Here is a 17,461-nt window from a genome sequence, read left to right on the forward strand (position 1 = left end):
GTGTCAAATCAGAAAACAGGTCACGTTTTCATGAAATGGTTTTAGCATTAATAACTACTATTGCTGCAAACGGGATTTGATGATCTACATAGCAATAGAATCAAAATTTCTTTAAGATTTGTTTGATATGCTAATCCTTAAATGGTCTTAAATAAGGGTGTGTTATAATCTAGAAAATCGAAGAAGCCGAAGAAATTCTAAAAATATTCTTTATTTTGTTCGTTCAGAGTTCGACAAAACGTCCGAAATTCGTGCCTTTACACTGGAATATCCCTTCACTGAAAATGAACGGAACTCATTTTTTTCCATAAATTTGTTTTAAAATTTCGGTACTAATTTACTCGCGCTGTCTATAACGAGCAACTAATGCAGCTGCGGAGCACAGTTTTTGACTGATTATGAGTAACCAAATACTCTGGTATACGTTTGGTTCATTAGAGCGAATTCGACTCGAAACGATGTTTGAAAACAATTCCTAACTATTCGATCAGGGATTTTTACCATTTGTATCAAGAAATGGTCGACTTATAAGCGTTCAAAATCTAGCATAATTTAACACATGTTCGGTTTTTCAATTTTCATTTTATATCTTACTTTCTGCTAAACGTAGTCCTACATTAAAAAATAATTGAAAAATAGTGTTATGGAATTTCTGCGGTCAAATGTCATTTCATATTCAATGTAATAGAACAATTTCGTAGTTCTACATCAAAAATGCGATCATATTTTGGGCACCTTCTATCGATTGGAAATATTTCTAAGCATCTATCACAATAAAGAACATCAAAAACGAACCAGCCTACGGCTGAAACTCTTTAAATAAAGACATAAAAAGAAAATAAAACAAATTGTTTTTTTTTTCGAAAATTGAAAATGTCAAGCATTATCTCAACGCACTCAATTCCACCTTTTGTGTTGGTCCAATTTGTGCTCCTCAAAATAAAATACAATTTGAATACATCAATGCCAATGAGGAAACAATCGTAGCTATCCACCGTGCATATTCTTCTATCCTGGGGATAAAAAAACGAAGCCACAATATAAATATTAGGTTCGCTCCACTTAACCTCAGTTTCTATTTTACTCTTCCGGTAGCAACGGTAGAACGTGCAAAATAGTTCTGCTTCAAAATGTATCCTCAGAATATGCACAAAGCAGGCATAGAGCTCGCCTTATTACTCAGCCAGCGAGCAAAGGTTTCCCTCAACGAAATTGCTTCGAAGGGAGGGTTGTGAACAAGAGATATCAAATCGCATGACAATTCTATACTCTTACCTCAAATCCGAGGTTGAGGCTCGACGAAAATATATTTCTTGTCGGATTTCCTACCGGTAAGTGGAGAGTTTTTGTGCATGATTGAATCACACGTAAACATTTGCGTTGTCAATTGTGGTTGTGGAACAAATACAGAACCGTCTGTGACTGCACTGCCCATGTTCGTATAGGAGACGTAAACGACAAAATTAACAAAACGACTTTTTCGCTGTTTCGCATTCTACACAATGTAATACGTTTGCTCAACATGCAAACAAACATTTTTTGTTCGAAAACATTTGAGCAATTTTGAAAAAACGTTTCCGGAAAATCACTGTTTGTCCGCATAACAGACGTAGTTCCATATAGCTTTCATACATCGTTCGAAAATCAACAATTGTCAGTATTATGTGCTATAGGCTAAATCTACATTTGAATCACATTCTTTGTAGAGTCCAAACATGTATGTCACGATGGTGTCTTATTACTTAGTGTTCCTTAATAGATGAATATAAGAAACCATTGAAGCGCTGCTCATATAATTACTATTTTCTGTACACGATGAACAAAGAGAAGAGAATTGTGTTTTTTAATGTTATAATTACCTGAATTTCTGAATTTGAATCTTCGAGTAGATAATGAAACAATCAGATCAGTGGTAAAATTAAAATAATATTGGTTCTTAGCATTATAACTCCTCGGATTCAGCATTGAATTATTCCACTTACTCAGCAGTTACTCATACCGTTGGAGTAAGTCACTACACCATCTTTATGCGACTGATCGTGTGAATAGGTATAAAAAATATATCGTCATTGATTACATTGAACAAGAATTTTATGGGAAAAAAAAACAAAACAAACAAATACATGTGACTTCGTGATATTTTGAGGTAAAATACATATCAAATCATGAAGTTGTTTTATTTTTAATGGATAGCTATGGTATTGTGATTTATTTCCATTAGTCTTATTCTAAGGCATCGGGAGCAGCAGCTTTTTCGGTGAAATAATGTTCTTTCGCGGACTATTACAATCAAATCGTATTGGTTTTACTGCTCAATCTATCATAGAAAGAATTGAGTCATTGAGAATTATGAATGTGAGTCATGAAGATTATTAACATTTCATCTCGTTTCATTTTTCTGATGCGATGTAATGCCGATCTCAATAAGTCCTCGCATGATAATCGCACTCCATCCTCCTAGTATTGACATTATTTTTCGTTGTACAATTGCCCATGTTGTCGCATCCCGGAAGACACTCGCTTAAGACGTTCGTCACCCATTCATATACAGAAGTCATTCGCTTAACTGGACTATCTTCAACTGGACTTATCTATAACAGGGCGTACGTTAAGTGGGCTGCAAGTCAGTTTATGTATCAATAATAGATGTCATCTTCAATTTGAAGTTGCTGTCTTGCTGTTTTGCAGTCCAGTTAGCGAGTAAAATTCGATAATTGTATTGATTTTCCGGCCCAATTAACGAACGGTCAATATATGGGTGACACTTTCCTCGTTGCTTTGATATAATCTTGCATGAAATTTGAGTGATGCATGAAATCTTGCATCTGATTACTTCAACATGAAGAAGGTTTTGCTAATTTGTTTGATGGAACGAATTATTGCACACAATTTTGTGTTGTATACACCATTCATGGGAACGAAGTTGAAAGAAAAAATGCATAATACATGATTTACCTTCGCATTCGCTCGCAAAACATACCTCTTTTATTTATGAAATTGCTCACTTGGTTTATTATTTCCACTGTTGATGTTTCAGGCGAAAAAAATGCTGGATAAACTTGCCGTCTAATGGTATATATTATAACATATATCGTAAGCACGATTCTGCGTAATATGCATTTGAAAACTCCTAATAAACGTTACATTTTTCGTAGAGTGACTCCCCTACATAGAAATCAAAGACGTAGTCCTACGTCAAAAGTTATTTCGAAATGTTTGATGTTAAATTATATCTGAAATGATAAAAAATAATTCATTTTTATAATTTTCGTTGTTGCCAGGAGACCTTTTGTGAATATAGGAGTGTTTTATGGTTTATTGTCGACTTTTTCGGATCTATCATTCAATTTTCGTGAATTTGTGTTTTGCGTTCCGAGGTAGAAATGGCGTTAGAGCATAGCACTTTTCAAGCCGACTGAGGTGAAAAATTAAAACACATGTTATGACTGTGCAGAAGGCATTTTCTTGCGGGAGAACCTATGTTCTTCGGTTACAAACTGAAGGTGCAAATTTGTTCTCCTGTGATTGCTATCGCCATCGCCGACACCACCACACACAACCGGGTCGGTTCAAAATTTCTGTTACCGTTCTGTTCTAGTAAGTTATTTAAATGGATAGCTTCTGGTGTAGTCCTACATCTCTCCGCTTATGTCCCGACATTATCCATTCTTCTCTCTCAAATTTTTATCTCGCGGATATAATTCGTAGAAACTATCAACGAAATTATTATTGGATAGCATAAGCATTCTTAGAAAAAAAAACTTGTCCAGGAAAGATCACTTTGCACTCTCTGGATTTCGAGAAATCACAATCTTAGTGAGAAGTTCAATAAGTTCAATTTTTGGAAGGAATTTGAAAAAAAAATAGTTTTTGATCTTCTTTAATGTCCGCATGATGGCAAAATTGGAAATACAACAGTATTCAAGTAGTGTTGTGTGACAAATTGAATCGCGGCTCAGTATTTATCGTCGAAATTCCCGCATACTATTTCGAATATTTTCTCCATTGTATACGTTATTTACTCGATTTATTTTATGTGAATTTGTTTGAGTTTTAAAGATGATTTAAACTCCATTCAATAATTTTTTAATCTAACCCATAGACGGAAACCCATATGCAGATTGTACAGAAAAACCTTTTTTTGTACGGGGGATAGGGACCGAAATCGCATAAAAAATCGTTGAAAACTTCACCAGTAGTCATAAAAAGTCGTGTTCGCTACACAATTTGAAAAAAACTTTTTTTGTGCGGTGGATAAGTACTGCATAAAAAAAGTTCCCCTAAGAAAATAACTCAAATCCACACCGTTGAACAGTTTGTCTCTTCAGTTGCGCGTGGCTGTGTTGTGCTTTTAGTTGCATGTCGAAACATTTTGTTATTAGAAATCATATCATACGCAACATAGTGCATTTGATGGAAGGATGGGGATGATTTGGCAAGTGGATAATTTAGACGCAAATATGCTCTTTTCGCACTGTCAGATGTGAACCATTTATGCTTTGAAATAAATCTCATCGTAATCGTAATGGAGAAAGCGTTGAACGTAGACGTCAATTACTATTAGAATTCAAATTAAAACACATGTTATAATATTTCTCATGTTTTTCTGGCTTTATTATGTGGTCTATTCACTTGCGCCGATCAGAAAATCAGCTCTTCACGTCATTCAATAAACTCCTACTTATACGTTAAATCAAACATGAAGCGTAAGAGTGGTTATTGGCAGACATAATACCTATGTATTACGATGAAATGCATATCAAACATCGAAAAAAACTAACTGGACAATAACTTCGTCAAATATGCCCGTTTTCATATACCGAACAAAAAAAAAATCGCACAACAAAAATCGCACAAAAAAATATTCGCGCAAAAAGAGGTTTTCCTGTATAACCTGAAAAACATTCACCCGAAAGCAACATCTACCCGAATGTAACATTTTCTCGAACGTTTTCATTTACCCGAATACTTTTAATTTTTTTATCAGAATGTATTTTTTGATGAGCGTTTCAAAAATTATCACATTTTCTTGTACAATCATGTACCAAAAAAAAAACATTTTTCGCATTTTCGCCAAAAATGACATTTTTCAAAAAATCATAACTTTTGAACTACTAGACCGATTCAGATGATCGACATATCAAATTAAAGCCAATCACCTGGTCTTTTTTATAAAAATACTACACCTGCAAGAATTCTGCTCTCGTTATTATTGATTGCATTCGTTTTTTATTATTTTGCAAAGTCTCTGGACCAAAGGCGCTACAGCTTTTTATATTTTTTGCTGGAAAGCTGAGGATTTTTCACACAACACATCTCGAAACCAGGGAAGCGTTTTTTTCGTTTTTGAATTATGATTTTTCAAAGTTAGCCGATGGTCCAAAAATCATTTTTCCCTATTTTTTCCACCACAAAAATCATAACTTTTGATCTACTGGACCGATTCAGATGATCGACATATCAAATTAAAGCCAATGAGCTAGTCTTGTTTGAAAAAATGTTACACTCTGAATAAAATTGGATTGTTTTCGTAATTATTGTATTTCGTTTTCGTAATTATTGGTTTTTTCACATAATATAGGGTATTTTTCGTTTTTAAGATATGATTTTTCAAAGTTAACACGTTTTCAGTTTTCGTTCAACATTTCTATGCGACTAGACTGGATGTACAGGGTTTTCCAACTTTAAATTCCAAAAGTAAATTGAAATAAAACACGCTTAGAATTCGAATTTCGATGAAACTTTTATTTCAAATTAAAGTTTGGTTTATGCCATTATGTGTGAAATACAACATCATTCAAATGTCCACCTAGGGCTTCCTCGCACACCTTGATCCGGATATGGGGCGGTATCTCGGTCATAACTTCACGAATGTTGTCTTTCAAATGTTCAAGAGTTTGCGGAGAGTTGGCATAGACACGGTCTTTCGCATAACCCCACAAAAAAAAGTCTAGCGGGTTCAAATCGCATGATCTGGACGGTCAATTGGCATCACCAAAACGCGAAATTATGCGTCCCTCAAATTTCGTTCGCAATATGGTCATGTTCAGTCGTGTTGTGTGACATGTGGCGCCGTCCTGCTGAAACCACATGTCATCCGTATCCATATCTTCAATTTGTGGCAAAAAAAAATCGGTTAACATGCGGCCATAGCGATCACCATTCACAGTTACCGTCTCGCCGTCCTCATTTTCAAAGAAATACGGCCCGATGACTCCACCAGACCATAATGCGCACCAAACAGTGACTTTTGGCGGATGCAATGGCCTCTCAACAATCACGTGTGGGTTTTCTGAGCCCCATATACGGAAATTTTGGGTGTTCACATAGCCACCGAGCTCGAAATGTGCCTCATCGCTGAAGAAAATTTGATGCGAAAATTCAGCATTTTGCTACTGTTGTTCGTTCACCCAATTGACGTATGCCCGACGCATTCCATGGTCACCACGCACTAATTTTTGTACCAGTTGGGCTTTATATGGATGTAGGTGCAAGTCCAAATGCAAAATTCGCCACAATGATGTGTTTGACAAGCCCAATTGCTGAGCACGCCGTGGAATCGAAACATTCGGGTCATCCTCCACACTGGCAGCAACAGCAGCAATATTTTCGGCCGAACGCACATTACGATGATGCACAGGTTTCACAATATCCGCTACGGATCCAGTTTGTTCGAATTTACGCACTACATTAGCGATTGTGTGCTCTGTAGGCCGTCCATGACGACCAAAATCCGTCCGTAATGCTCGAAAAACATTTGCCGGTTTTTCATCATTTGTATAGTATAATTTAACAAAATTAACACGTTGTGCGATGCTAAAACGATCCATATTGTAAAATGGCAGACATTCAACTAACGATATGACGCTTTGGTTGACAGCTATGTCAAACGGTTGTCAGCGCAGGGCTGTATACTTTCGGAAGCCCGAAATGGAAAACCCTGTATGTGATTATAATCCAATTACAAAAATCAACAACAAAACAATCGCACAAAGAGGTTTTCCTGTATAACCTGAAAAACATTCACCCCAAAGCAACATCTACCCGAATGTAACATTTTTTCAAACGTTTTCATTTACCCGAATACTTTTTATTTTGTATTTTTTGTATGTATTTTTTGATGAGCGTTTTAAAAATTATCACATTTTCTTGTACTTGCACTTCTATTCGAGAATCATCATTTTTTTAACTTAATGAGAAAGTAAAAGTTGTGTTTTATAAAATTTAATCAATAAAATAATAAACTCTATTGTTTTGTCATTGATTACATCCTATGGGATAGAATGCAAAATTTTGAAATAACGATAAGCTAATAAATTGTTAATGGTTTTGCAATTCCAATAGTTTAAATACCATGAAAAACAGCAAGATTCTAGAGCATTTGTGAGAAACACATTCACTCGAATACCATTTACCCGAAGGTCATATAAACTCAAATTTATATATTTTTATGTAAACTTTTTATAGAAGCTTGAATATAAAAAAAAATAATAACTAAGAAAGTAACTAAAAAAATAACCACTAAGAAAGATCTTACGTTCAAAGAATTTCTGTACATTGTTACATTTTGATTTACAGGCAAACCTTTTTTTGTGCGGGGGATGGGGACCGCACGAAAAAAAAGTCGCATAAAAAATCGTGCGAAACTTCACCAGTAGCTTTAAAAAAACATGTTCGGTATAAAATTTGAAAACAACTTTTTTTTGTGCGGTAAATAGGGACCGCATTTGATCGAAGAATGAGAATAATTTGAGAAATTAATGTTTTAGACGCAAATATGGTTTTTTCGCATTGAAATGCATATGAAACATCGAAAAAAAACTAAATGGACGATAACTTCGGCAAATATGCTCCTTTGCATATACCATACAAAAAAAACCGCACAACAGAAAATCGCACAAAAAAAAATTCGCATAAAAAAACTGCACAAAAACAGGTTTTCCTGTATTGCCAATTTATTGACATTTCCAAGATTGCTTTGCTTTTGCTTTTGTTTGTTCTTAATCATAATCATAATGTAATTTCCCAGACTTTTAAGGGTCCTACTAAAATCAAAAATGCTTGTCCTTATTTTTAAACCAAAACAACTAATACATTTCTTTGTTTCAGAATCAAGTTCAGCAATGGACTACTACGCATAAACATGTCGGAAATAATAAAACCCCAGCCAAGTCGTTAGTCAACCTCGAAAAAGGCCCCAAAGCATCAACCCACACTGTCGTACAAAGCCACAATCCCGTTTCGACTAAACCAGACGCGTGGCGTGACTAGTCGCAATAAAGAAACTACTTTTTTTCTCTGATAAAGAACATCCCACCGTTCGCGTTCAACGTCATATCGCGGCGAGTGGACGCCGTCACTCGCGACTGCGGCCAGCGAAATTATTCTACCACCCATTTTTGTCGTCTCTGATTTCTAGCTCAGACTTTCTCGTCAGCGTCGAAATATAATGTAGTATTTGAATCTTGCAAATAAGTAGATCAAGGCTTGTCAACCGGTCGACGCGTCCGCGATGCCAAGTTCCCCCTAGTCGCATGATGCATGGATACAAAAAAAATAGTTCTTCCTCATACCACCACTACCACCATACGATATAAGCGCATCTAACCATGAGCGCAGGTTCATAAATAAATCATCCCGGTTACCACCGGTATGGGGTGGCAAATCAGAGGAGTGGGTAGGCTGCAGCAACTGTCTCCACCACAATAAGGCGGCGAAATTTTGTTAAAAGCAACAGCGGGAAATGACGCGCGTTGCGACATAAACAACAAATTCGACGTCGCAATCTGTTGGGGTTTGGAATGCCTACAGGTAAAGGGAAGCGATGTCATGATTTTGTTGAATGATCGAAATCATCTACAATATGACCTAATCAACATCATCATCCATTGATATCGGACTGTGGTATTGCCAGACTCATCGATGACACCGTTGGTTTGACCTTTGGTCGGGGAATGAAATCGCAAAATCAAGCAACGAAAACCCCATTCATGACAATTAAATGATTCCAGCTCAAATCAGCAATCACCTAAATCGACCTAAGTTTCCAGTTCAATAGCTTATCACATTTATCACATTTATCACATTAATGTGATATTTCACATTAATGTGATATTTTTTTCGTGATCATTCCTCTCGGGTCAATATTATTCATATTCGACCATTCCTTTCATTAATTTCAGAAAGTTTTACATAGGAATCATAGGGACTGGTGTTCTGTCATGTCATTGAAAAAAATAACAGAATGATAACTGACATTACAGGTTGTTTAGAGAAAAAAAAAATGCTTCCTCATCACGGCGTCTGTTTGGGTCATATTTCTGAGTGTATGATCGAAAACCAGACGTCAAACTGAAAACTTAGTTTTTATTGTGAGAGGCCAACTCAATGATATCGCGTTTCATTAGTGTGCGATTCAGAGAAGAAAAAACACCGTAATCCGATGAGAACCGAACGGAAAATTTGCGGCTGATATACGTGATAAAAGCTGAAAAACTAAACTAAACAATTATCAATCAATCATCTTTTCTCATCTTTCTGGCAGCATTTGAATTCCACGTCAGAATGACGACTTTTTTACTTGTAGGTTTTTATGGCACAAATCTCTGTATGTTGTTCCGGCAAGAAGTGATAACCATATATCTCAACAACAATCATTTGTGCTTCAACAATTTGTTGTACTGACGACATTTTAAAAACAAAAAAATCTGTTTACGTTTCGGAATTAATGTTTAATGAAAAGCATTTGAATAAAATTCTTGACAAAATTATTATTCTAAGCTAACAGTTTTAGAATAATTTTGAGTAGAACTACAGCTTAACAGGAAAGTATGGGGTGTTTTTATGAAAATCTAAAAATTGTACATGTAGGGGAATATTTTTTTTCCATTTTTTTTGCTGGTTTGTTCATTTATATTCCTATTTAGGTGTAGCTATGCATCAAATTGTTCAAAAGTTATGTTTACTATGAAAATGTTTCTTTCACAAAAAATGATGTTTTTGGCTTGTACTTTTCCAGTACGGGGCAAGAGTGCCACCTCGACGGGGCAAGAGTGCCAATCTTATAAAAATATAATTTTTGATGAAAAAAGCACTGTGAAATTCACGGTGGTCCCAAAGAACGCAAACTCAAGTTCTGGTGGCGTTCACGAAAACCGGCAAGCCAATCTTCTCCGGCCAATTTGGATGTTTTGTCGAAAGAGTGATCTAAATTATTTCACTCTGCGATTTAATACCCTAGGTTCGGGATGTCGTGTGTTGTCAGTTGTCATATTTACAAACCATGACCACAACAAACACAACCACGATTACACTATTTGCGTTTGACAGATCGAATTCGAGGTTACGGCTATGGTAAAGGGTGTGTCACATCAAATTGCATCACGAAAAAAACGCTGCAGAAATTCGCCCAGTAGACCGATCCTTTTGAAAATTTTAGACAGTAAAATAAAAACTATTAAACAACTTTTGGCATTTTCTTTTCATTCATACTTCGAGCCCAAGCCCGTATGCTCGCACCTTCCTCTTTACCCCGTCCATAAGGTTCTGTACAACTTCAGGTTGTAGTTTTTTTTGAACCGAAATCCATTTTCTCTTGAAGTCCGCCTCCGATTTGACAACTTTTGGGTTCTTCCGGAGGGCCTGCTTCATAATCGCCCAATATTTCTCTATTGGGCGAAGCTCCGGCGCGTTGGGCGGGTTCATTTCCTTTGGCACGAAGGTGACCCCGTTGGCTTCGTACCACTCCAACACGTCCTTTGAATAGTGGCACGAAGCGAGATCCGGCCAGAAGATGGTCGGGCCCTCGTGCTGCTTCAATAGTGGTAGTAAGCGCTTCTGTAGACACTCCTTAAGGTAAACCTGCCCGTTTACCGTGCCGGTCATCACGAAGGGGGCGCTCCGCTTCCCGCAAGAGCAGATCGCTTGCCACACCATGTACTTTTTGGCAAACTTGGATAGTTTCTGCTTGCGAATCTCCTCCGGAACGCTGAATTTGTCCTCTGCGGAGAAGAACAACCGGCCCGGCAGCTGACGAAAGTCCGCTTTGACGTAGGTTTCGTCGTCCATTACCAGGCAATGCGGCTTCGTCAGCATTTCGGTGTACAGCTTCCGGGCTCGCGTCTTCCCCACCATGTTTTGCCTTTCGTCGCGGTTAGGAGCCTTCTGAACCTTGTATGTACGCAGGCCCTCCCGCTGTTTGGTCCGCTGGACGAATGAACTTGACAAATTCAGCTTATTGGCGACATCCCGGACCGAACTTCTCGGATCACGTCTAAACTGCTTAACTACGCGCTTGTGATCTTTTTCACTGACGGAGCATCCATTTTTGCCATTCTTCACCTTCCGGTCGATGGTTAGGTTCTCGAAGTATCGTTTTAGTACTCTGCTGACCGTGGATTGGACGATTCCCAGCATCTTACCGATGTCCCGATGTGACAACTCCGGATTCTCGAAATGAGTGCACAGGATTAATTCAAGACGCTCTTTTTCGTTCGACGACATTTTTCCAAATTTACGAAAAATTGACAGTGAAGCATGGTCAACGTGATCTATACACTCTTATCTGATTATAAGCGAAAGCTGAAGATATAATTCCTAAAAATTAAATTTTTACAGCGTTTTTTCCGTGATGCAATTTGATGTGACACACCCTTTATTTTTACCCCGGTAATAATGGCTCCTTTCGCCCCGGAAGTTGAGAGATAACAAATTTGTTTTTTATTGAAATAAATGCGTACGATTTAAATTAGTTCATACAGTAAGTTGAAAAAAATGATTATTCTATTTGTATTTATGGGTGGAGTCATGCAAACATATAGAAACTGAGGGTATTTCGTTAATTTGCGCCTGTGCGTTCTTAAATAGATTGCAGTTGTAAGAAGCTCAGTTAGTATTTATCTGTTGTCCAATAAAAAATATTTAAGGTTCTGGCTGATAATATATGCAGTATCTGAATAAAACGAAGTTCTGTAGTTAAATAATTGTAAAAGATGGAAATAGGCAAAATAATCAGATGGGCACTCTTGCCCCGGGTTCCCCTAACGAAAAAATGAAACGCAAACATTTATAACTTGACCATTTCTTGATGAATCACGGAAATGTTTGCATCAATCGATAAGAAATATTTCTATGCATTTATTACAATACTGGAAATTATTTTTTTTTAACAAATCACCGAACAGTTGAAATGTGTCAAGTATTATGTTATCGAACATCCCTCTATCCGAGTGATTCGACGTTCTTCTCTAACAGGGCCGCTAAAAACGAGCACCTAACATAGTGATGAAGTCCAATTTTTTACCAAAACCATTGCGAAACTAGTCGTAGTTAGGCATCTTGCATTATGAGGCAAGAAAAAAAAGAGGAACACATGATAAATAGTGCGTTTTCTGTGGAAAACTGTCAATTGTTCTGCACCGGGTGGAGTACAAAAAGAGGTAATTTGCGATTTCAAGTAGTGAGGAGTCTCTATTCCCCAATTTCCCCAGAACCGATAGAGCCAAAATGAAGGAGCAACCATTCATTGAAGCACAGTAGGTGATGAGATCCAATTTAGGTTAGTGATTTTTACAGGTTGTTTTGAACCTTCCAACTCACACAATCAAGTCTCCCTCGTGATGAATCAAATGGATTAAAATCTATAATATCGAGTCTAACTCGTGGTGCACTTGCATGAGTGACCGAAAGAAGCGCTTGAATTTGGTCCGCTCTTTTGGGAATTAATTCGTAGGTTAATGTGTTAAGTGGCAATAGATGAATGCCTGTTTGTGTATTATTTTCGAAGGCAAAACGGTGTTTATTTTGCTTCTACAAAGCTATGCGAACCATTGGCTTTTTTCAGAACCATCAATAATTTCTACTAAAGAGATAATTCTTTAGTTTCCTTAATATTCAAAGCAAGCTAATGAAATAAAACAATTTCGCAGTTCCACGTCAACAATGCGAGTTGGACACAACCGATTTGTTGGTATAGAGTTCAGTGGCACTTATCGCGCTTTTCATCGTGCATTTCGAGTGGACATGAAAAATATGCATGTTTTGTGATTCCTGTAAATGGCAATAATTTTTGCCACAACTTTTCCTATGTATTTAAATTCTCTGTGATCTTGTTCCTTGTTCCATTATAAATCGAAAAGCCAACGTAATGTCCCAGTCAGAAAAAAATGTAGTAACGGCTTCATGATGTTAGGATTGAAAATAGAAGCCATTTTTCATTTTTCATTGGTAGTAATAATTGTTAGTCAAAGAGGTCACATAAAAAACATCACAAAGTGAGTTTAGTTATTGGCAAACAATTTATCATCATTATGATTGAGAATATGTATTGGTGTCAGCCATGCATTTTGTTCGTGAATCCACAAAGCGTCATTTGTGGGAAGCATTGCCTTACAATTTTACTTCAATTGGTACATCGTCACTCAACAATGAGCCTATCGCATTTCAATTCGCAGTATACTCATACTACCTGAAACTATTGAAGCTCTCTTCATGCTCAATGAAGAAAATATCTCTATTCTCTCTCTCATTACATACTCGTTTCGCTTCACGTTTATTTGTTTCATTCTTCACACTGGAGCGAAGTTTTGACAACTTCGCTCCATCGTCATGTTGAAAGCGGAAACATAACAACATATTGAAATGACTCCCTTGAATTCGTTTCTTTTTCTCTTGTAGAGGTTTATTGAAAGGGGACGGCTCATGGCTCATTTCAAGGAGCGAATTATTTGGATATGTAAAGAAAGAAGACTAAAAAGTAAAGTTTAAATCATAAATTTGTGCATAGAATAACCAAAATATAACTTTATTCTCTAAAAAATGTTCATCACAATCATGATCATTGCATATTTTTGTTTATAATCATGATTTTTTCGATGTTATCTGATGAAAGCCTATTCCGTCTTTCACTGCAAACATGTTCTGCATTCGAGAAACTTCGCTCACATGGCGCTGAAGTCGCTGAAATACAGTCTATTCAGAACGATTTCGCAGAGTCGAGGATGGACAGAGTTTCTTTTTTTTCTCCAAAGCAAAGGGTCGTTTATTCTCTGCAAATGAGGTTCCCTTAAATATGTGTCCAGCTTAATTACTGCAGCAGCTTCAGGATCATGTGAGGCTTGAAGTTTGCCAACCAATGCATCGAACTCCTCCCTCACAGATGACCGCGCTTCATCTGCAATACTATTAAATATATTTTTATCTCTTACTTCATTTTTTATGATGATGTTTTTCCATTTGATACCAATATGCGGGAGTTCGATTTGATGAAAAGGAATTGGTCATTTTGTGACTGCGGTCATCTTCGATTATGATCTACCATGTTCTACTAGTCAAGCCGTTTCATTTGCCACCCATATTAATGAGGTTTTGAAAAAAAATTGCCATTTTGTGGCGACGGCCATTTTGGATTTGCATTTTTCAAAAATAACTGCGTTCTATTAGTCAATACCTTTCATTTGATATCTGCATTGATATGGTTTTGAAAAAAAAACCGCAATTTTGCGGTAGCGGCCATTTTGGATTTGAATTTTTCACAAATAACTGTGTTCTACTAGTCAAGACCTTTTATTTGATACCCATATTGATGAGGTTTTGGAACAAATATAGGTCTCCATTTTGTGGCGGCGGCAATTTTGAATTTGCATTTTTCACAAATAACGGTGTTTTACTAACCAAGACCATACCCATATTGATAGGGGTTTGAAAAAAAAAGTATATCTTTTTTGAACCGAGACTCTATTGAACCGTGGCTCTTTTTTTGAGCCGAAACTCTTTTGAACCGCGGCTCTTTCCTGAGCCGAGACTCTTTTGAAAAGCGGCTTATTTTTGAGCCAAGACTTTTTGTACCTAAGTTATGCCGGTGAATGGGACAAGTTCTGAGCCTTGCCTTGCTTCCCTACAAACACCATGCGTGTGGCGCTATGCGATCATTTCACATTGATACACCACGAGTGAGGTTTAATGTTGTACGTTCTGGCACAGTCTAATCGCCACGAGTGTCGTTCGTCGTTGTGCGCGAAAGGGTTAAAATAAGATTGTGTACGCGGGCAACGAGGTACACGTCAGAGTTGAGTAGTAGTGGTAGATTGATGTCAAAACGCATTTTTTTTAATTCTGAAAAAATATAGGACATACAATATCCCACAAGTTAACAATGAATCGGAAGATGGCATGTTTCTAAGAAGAAAAAAGTTTGTAGAGTTTGTCAATCACGAGAATTTACACCCAAAATTAATACGAGTACAACATTAGTTTTTCAGGAATCTCCATGTAAAAACTTATTTCAGAACCTATAAGAGAGAAAATTGACGTCTTAAAAAAAAAACAAATTTATTCAAATAATTTCAATCATTGGAATCTCTGCATCTGAAACGGATATTACATTACGAAGAACGAAAAAACCTATCGTTGTCACAAAACAAAAATGTTTTGAATGCTCAACGAAAACCCCTTATAGAACCAAATTTTAAGCTCGTTATAAAAGCTCGGTAAAAATGTCACCGGGTCCAATCTGACTCAACACTGACCATTTCATAACCCGCAGCCCTTTAGCGGACTACTCTAGATACAGATAAATGTGTTTAAAATATTCACATTTCGATCACCGCTTGTCTCGTCACGTCAATAGACGTAGGTTTCGTGGAATGCTTAGTTATACTAGTCTATGTTTAAAGTTGGGATAAGTCGTTTCTTTGTTAGATTGTTTCATTTGAACTGTATTTGCTGTTGACACTTATATCGCTTTCATTGATGCTTATTGTCAATAGTGTTTATGTGCATTTACAATGCTAATATCAGGCTTACAAGTTATGAAAATGCCGTTATATTGCTATTTGGCATTTGAACAATGAACCCAAAAACGTGTACCCGGGGTTGATTCGCACTAAACTTGTAATGTAATGTTCTGCATCTAATCTAGAGATAGCGTTCGATTTTATGAAAAAAGTCATTACTGATCTTCAAAACAATTCTAGAATTAGTCCGTTTGTGCAATTTTTAAAACTGATCTTTGACGGGGGCGTTAAGCTCGTTTGCGATAAGATGCACTAGTCTATGAAATTTTTGCCGGAGTTAGAGTATAACAGTCTCCAAGCACAAATCAATATTTCTGCCGCTATCACGAAAGTTTTTATTTTTTTTCTGACGGATCAAGTAATTTCTCTCTGAGCCAAAGGATCCTGGTATTACTCCAATGACTAAACATTGAGTCAACGCCTCAAAACATCATCCCACAGCCAGCAAATGTTTGCTGTCTGCCAGCCACATTCCGCATACAAACATTACGTAATCCTAGACTCGCCCCTGCAATTGGTTTGGAAACGAAACACAGCTCAAATCCCTGTATATTCTCGCTCACATTCTATCAGGCGCTCTCCTCATACAATTTCCAAGAACAATTGTAGGCACCACACTACACACTCCACACTCCATCAGTCAGAACATTCATAGGCTGCGGGAAAAATCAATGAATTGCGCTTTTCCTTTCGCGACTCATTCGGAGGAAAGCCGATACCGCGGGGTTCGTTCAACCGGACGACAAAGGGGTTTAAAATGATCCAATAAGCTCAAATACGCACCATATGAATGGGTTGTGCTATCCTTCTTGCGCACTGCAGTCTGGTCGAATCAAACGCTTCGGAGACGAAACAACACACGAACCCCAAACTAATCGATAATAATGGCGAGAGCAAAGATAAGATTTTGTTGAAGATGAGAAACCGGTTTTCAGATTCACTTCATCCGAGCGTTGCAGCAGCAGCACTTAGTCTTCGGGGTCTATCACTCTTAAATCACACACATACACAAATGCGGTATTATTATTATTATTCTTATACTCTTCTTGTGGCTTCAGCCTTCCACAGAACATCACAGAAGCAAACAGAAATGGACCGTAATTCCATTAATTTTCAACTTCACCTTTTCAGCCGGCCACGCCAACCGTTGTTGGGTTTAACACTATTTGTTTTCGTCTTCGGCTTCTTCCCAATCACGTTTTTTGTTTGCTTCGTTCCACACAAGATACGTCCGGAACTCGCGTTTCTTGCTGCTTGGCGGCAGGTTTGTTCGTATCTATGTGAAATTTCCAAAAGTGAGATGCACTTGCACTGTTATTTCGCAATATGAGAGGACCCAAAGTTGCATACAAACGCACACGAGAGGACACACAAGCAAGCGCAAGCGGTGGCTCCTTTCTCTGCAACGAACTGTGCTCCGCGCGTTCTATGCTCGGCAACGTGTGACTACGTAATAAACCCGAAGAAAGTTACACCTCAGCGATTTCCATCCAGCAGCAGAGCAACATTGGATAAACTGGGGAGCAGCAGCAGCAGCATCATGTACACACCACTAGCGACAGCATAAATTCTCGCTCTTTCTCCTTCTCACTCTCTTTCTTTTTCGCAGGAGCTTTTTACCGATTTTTGTTTTTGTTTTCTTCGGCCGACTGATGGTAACAATAGAGTTG

At 37.4% G+C, this 17,461-nt stretch overlaps 1 protein-coding gene across 4 annotated transcripts in view; it reads right to left on the reverse strand.

The window, feature by feature from the left end:
• LOC129764463 (lissencephaly-1 homolog) overlaps window positions 1–17,461 on the reverse strand; it is a 136,940-nt gene that overhangs the window by 106,285 nt on the left and 13,194 nt on the right. The window contains exon 1 of one of the 4 annotated variants that reach the window (XM_055763555.1): window positions 16,575–16,895. The exons of the other annotated variants lie outside the window; for them this stretch is intronic. The gene's annotated coding sequence lies outside the window, so the exon portion shown is untranslated. Of the gene's footprint in view, window positions 1–16,574; window positions 16,896–17,461 lie in introns of those variants that run through there. 4 annotated transcript variants of the gene reach the window in all.

The sequence above is a fragment of the Toxorhynchites rutilus genome, chromosome 2 (assembly GCF_029784135.1).
Source record: "Toxorhynchites rutilus septentrionalis strain SRP chromosome 2, ASM2978413v1, whole genome shotgun sequence".
Taxonomy (NCBI): Eukaryota; Metazoa; Arthropoda; class Insecta; order Diptera; family Culicidae; genus Toxorhynchites; species Toxorhynchites rutilus.